The following is a 5,000-nucleotide window of genomic DNA, read 5'->3' on the forward strand; positions in this document are numbered from 1 at the left end:
ATTAGTCTTTCGCCCCTAAACCCGGATCTGACGATCGATTTGCACGTCAGAATCGCTACAGACCTCCACCAGAGTTTCCTCTGGCTTCATCTTGTCCGGGCTTAGTTCACCATCTTTCGGGTACTAACATATATACTAGTGCTCCGCGAAAATCTCGGTAAAGTGGATATATCACGGGCTGATATTGCGGTATACTCTTACAAGCATACATCATATCAATTTCTTTCAATTCGCCTTTCAAGCCTAAACAAGACTGATCAGCTTGCATACATGTTAGACTCCTTGGTCCGTGTTTCAAGACGGGTCGGATAGAGTACCGATCTACTGACCACAGAATCACTAGGTTAACGTAAGCTTGCCACTTTTACCAACAAACCACCAAAAGCCAGCCAATCCATGAGTTGTTTCAACACCAGGTGAAGAAACAGACATCATCAACGAAAGACTAGTCGGATTCGTCAGAGCAGATGACAAGCATTGTTGACCCTGCATAAGCAGAGATTCATCTCCAATGTGACTGTGGTAACAGTTGCCAACACTAGCTCACAGGCTAAGTCTAACAACGCAAGGAATATTAGTAGCTGTGAAAACTAAATGCTGATTAGGTGTGTGTTTAGTACACCTTGCTGTTATCACTTGAACAAGAGTTTTGCACTCTCCTTCACATTGGTCGTGGTTTGAGCACGAGAGTTGAGAAAATGCACTCCTCATGCACATATTGCACTCCTCCTATCAATACCAAGATCCAAGGGCAGGCTAAAAGTTACCCCTTAACCTACTGATCTTGGAACGCTGTAAAGCATTCTTAGCACTGAATAGAAAAAGGCAACAATACACAAGAGGAGCTGAGTTCTCCTCTCAGCTACACTTCGTGGTTCTATCCGTTTCTCTACAAGCGGTTTCACGTCCTTTTGAACTCTCTCTTCAAAGTACTTTGCAACTTTCCCTCACGGTACTTGTTTGCTATCGATATTACCATCGTATTTAGTCTTAGGAGGAGTTTACCTCCTAATTTGGATTGCACTCTCAAGCAATCTGACTCTATCCGCGACTAAAGCCAGTAATCGATATTCCATTAACCAAGATCTGCCACCGGCCTAGAACCGTCTCTGGGAAGAGGGCCCTTGTCAGAGGGACTTGCAGATTTAGTTGAAATAATCGTGACTCTAGCCATTACGCAGCACCGCTTTCCACCTTTCAATGGAAAACCTTTGCGCCGGACTCATCCCTTTTCACTCGCCGTTACTCAGGGAATCTCATTTGATTTCTTTTCCTCCGCTGAATTATATGCTTAAATTCGGCGGGTAACCTCACCTGATCTGAGATCAAAAATATTGATTAAGTTGATTAATGTTTATTTGTGTTGTTTGCAAGCAAGCAACGTAAATCTACTTTAATGTTTGCACAAATTTTGCCTTTGCATTACTTCTTAGGTCTGCTTTAACAGAATGAAATAGCTACTATTTGTACGATTTATACAAGTGCAAGAAGATTCATCAGTTAACAGGTTAGTTGATCACCATAGTTATCTGCAATACGACTTTAGCGTCGTCAGATAGGCGACTAACCTTAGAATCTCATGCTAGTATCTATTCATATATACTGCTTGCAGAGATGAAATATGCATTGTACACAAAATTTATCATGTGAAACAAGTAGATTTGAGATTCTCCTTACTAAATTGCAACGAATTGCAATTAAGAAAAGGAATAAAACATCAAGATTCATGCATATAAATATACAATCCTCTCAAAACAATGCATATATGGTAGTATGCAAGTGTTTTGTTGATTATTTTACATCTCAACTCTCAGACAGATGTGACCTCGGAAAAGACCCGAAAGCCGCAATGTGCGTTGGAAGCTCAAGTGCTCGGCGTGTCCTGCAATTCGCACCGATTATCGTAGCTAGCTACGTTCTTCATCGATTGGTAATTCGAGTGATCCACCGCTTGAAGATGTATCTTTGCCACCGTGGGACTTTTAATAAGTATCCTAAATCTGCATTGAGAGGGTTTGAAAACAATTGTATGCAGTTTATAAAAACCATAATTGTCTTTACTTAGTTAGGCGAAGAAGTGTAAAACTTCCTTCTTTAAACCTTGCCGTCAGCATAAGCTGAAGACTTGATCAGGTACCAAGTATGTAGCAAGACAGGCTTTTCATTATAAACTACAATTGTTTTGCAAAAGAAATTATGGCTATCGTTAGATAACCCTCACTCTTTGTTGCATTGGATAATGAAAGATGGATGTATGAATGAACGAATGTAATGCAAATTAGAATCATGTTGCAATGGCTAAATGTTTGCAATAAACATTCACAATTGCGACTCTAATGCAAATACAATTCAATTGCATTCACCATATTAGCATCTACAATATCACTATGCAGAGTGTTTGATTGTTTGAAGGTTGTATTTCTCTTATAATAAGAGGGTAATACGTTAATGATCCTTCCGCAGGTTCACCTACGGAAACCTTGTTACGACTTTTACTTCCTCTAAATGATCAAGTTTGAACATCTTTCCAGCACAATCCGACCACTAGTTTCCCAATGGTCTGGATTGACCAGTCCGAAGTCCTCACTAAATCATTCAATCGGTAGTAGCGACGGGCGGTGTGTACAAAGGGCAGGGACGTAATCAACGCAAGCTAATGACTCACGCTTACTGGGAATTCCTCGTTCATGGGCAATAATTACAATGCCCAATCCCCATCACGAAATGGGTTCAAGCGGTTACCCACTCCTTTCGGAGCAGGAAACAGTATGCACGATGACCACTTCAGTGTAGCACGCGTGCGGCCCCGGACATCTAAGGGCATCACAGACCTGTTATTGCTCTGTTTCGTGCGGCTGCGAGCGCCGCTTGTCCCTCTAAGAAGTCCTTACAGTGCTACAGCATCCTTACCCTAGCCAATTCTGTAGGCTAATAGCAGCAGAGCCCTCAACAGCCGAAACCATCAAGAGATACTACCACCCACAGGTTGACTAAGGGGGAGTACTGCAGTGTAAACTGCAAGTCTATTTAGTAGGCTAGAGTCTCGTTCGTTATCGGAATTAACCAGACAAATCACTCCACCAACTAAGAACGGCCATGCACCACCACCCACTGAATCAAGAAAGAGCTCTCAATCTGTCAATCCTCTCAGTGTCCGGGCCGGGTGAGTTTTCCCGTGTTGAGTCAAATTAAGCCGCAAGCTCCACTCCTGGTGGTGCCCTTCCGTCAATTCCTTTAAGTTTCAGCTTTGCAACCATACTTCCCCCGGAACCCAAAAACTTTGGTTTCCCGGAAGCTTCCATTCGAGTCATGAAATTAGTTACTCAGAATGATCGCTGGTTGGCATCGTTTATGGTTAGAACTAGGGCGGTATCTGATCGCCTTCGAACCTCTAACTTTCGTTCTTGATTAATGAAAACATTCTTGGCAAATGCTTTCGCTGTAGTTTGTCTTGCGACGGTCCAAGAATTTCACCTCTAGCGCCGCAATACAAATGCCCCCGTCTGTCCCTCTTAATCATTACCTTGGATTCTTAAGACCAACAAAATAGAACCAAGGTCCTATTCCATTATTCCATGCAAGATCATTCAAGTTAAGGTAGTGGTACGCATCATATAGATGGTTGACCATACCGTTTTTAGGCACCTCTTTCGAGGTTTTGGACGCCTGCTTTGAGCACTCTGATTTTTTCAAGGTAAAAGTCTCGATCGCTTGAATCAACACTCGGTAAAGAGCATTGATAGCAAATATCGAGCAATTTTCTGTCTAAACACTATGAATGTAACCACCAGGAAAGAGGAATGAAGGTTCAAGCAAGCATCCGTAGACACAAGCAAGAAACCTAACATCACCATCTAACCCTTTAATCAGTGGACCCCATAGGTTCGACTGAAATCCAACTACGAGCTTTTTAACCGCAGCAACTTTAATATACGCTATTGGAGCTGGAATTACCGCGGCTGCTGGCACCAGACTTGCCCTCCAATAGATCCTCGTTAAAGGATTTAAATTGTACTCATTCCAATTACGGGGCCTCAATAGAGTCCCGTATTGTTATTTTTCGTCACTACATCCCCGTACTGGGATTGTGTAATTTGCGCGCCTGCTGCCTTCCTTAGATGTGGTAGCCGTTTCTCAGGCTCCCTCTCCGGAATCGAACCCTAATTCCCCGTTACCCGTTACAACCATGGTAGGCGCATAACCTACCATCGACAGTTGATAAGGCAGTTGCTTGAGGGATACATCGTCGGCTCAGAGGCCATACGATTTGCTCAGTTATTCAGAGTCATCACAAGAAATGCAACCGAAGTTGCTAAGATCCCCACTGCTAGTCCTTAGACAGCGACCGAAATCACTGAACAGGGTTCTAGGTGAATAAGAATCATTGGTCTTGTACTAATAAATGCGATCCTTCCGTCAGCAAGCTGAGGTTGGAACACTTGTTCATGTATTAGCTCTAGAATTACCACAGTTATCCATGTAAAAAAGAATATCCGAGGAACCGTAACTGATTTAATGAGCCATTCGCGGTTTCACTTTATAAACAGTATGTACTTAGACATGCATGGCTTAATCTTTGAGACAAGCATATGACTACTGGCAGGATCAACCAGGTAACTTGATGTTTTAGCAAAGTAAAATGCTAAACAAGTTGTTTTTGCAGCTATAAATACGATATCCTCAGCTAACAACCAGCAAGTGGATGTTAACTTTAACGAGGTATCGAGATTTATGTCGTGCATTAAGATGATTCTGCAGAAAACTCTTTAGAATCCATCTTCTTCCACTAAAATGTGCAAGCACATCTAGCAGGAGTAACCATTGCTGGGTACGTTTGCAAGTCAACTAAACAGCATAGTATTATAACCGCTTGATACCAATTTCTTGGATCAATCTGCGGTCTGCTTTGCACAAGCAGAGCTCAATACTAATACTGCTCACTCTGTTGAGTGACTAGTTTGAACATATATGCAAGATATGAAGTCTGATAGCATTAAAGC

General features: G+C 42.3%; 3 non-coding genes across 3 annotated transcripts in view; all 3 read right to left on the minus strand.

Annotated features, from left to right (window-relative positions):
* The window catches only part of LOC149092580 (large subunit ribosomal RNA), a 4,168-nt gene extending 2,840 nt beyond the window's left edge, over positions 1-1,328 (minus strand). Inside the window, exon 1 of the ribosomal RNA XR_016200731.1 lies at positions 1-1,328. This exon is cut by the window's left edge and continues 2,840 nt beyond it. This is a non-coding gene — a ribosomal RNA (large subunit ribosomal RNA).
* Positions 1,329-1,804: 476 nt separating this feature from the next.
* Positions 1,805-1,959, minus strand: LOC149092581 (5.8S ribosomal RNA). Its single transcript, XR_016200757.1, has one exon. It is a non-coding gene; the product is annotated as a 5.8S ribosomal RNA (ribosomal RNA).
* Positions 1,960-2,446: 487 nt separating this feature from the next.
* On the minus strand, positions 2,447-4,616 carry LOC149092582 (small subunit ribosomal RNA). Its single transcript, XR_016200780.1, has one exon. It is a non-coding gene; the product is annotated as a small subunit ribosomal RNA (ribosomal RNA).
* Positions 4,617-5,000: the final 384 nt, after the last annotated feature.

This window comes from Tetranychus urticae, unplaced genomic scaffold (genome assembly GCF_039701765.1).
Source record: "Tetranychus urticae isolate SD_2017Ah unplaced genomic scaffold, NJAU_TeUrti_SD_1.0 Scaffold_7, whole genome shotgun sequence".
NCBI lineage: Eukaryota > Metazoa > Arthropoda > Arachnida > Trombidiformes > Tetranychidae > Tetranychus > Tetranychus urticae.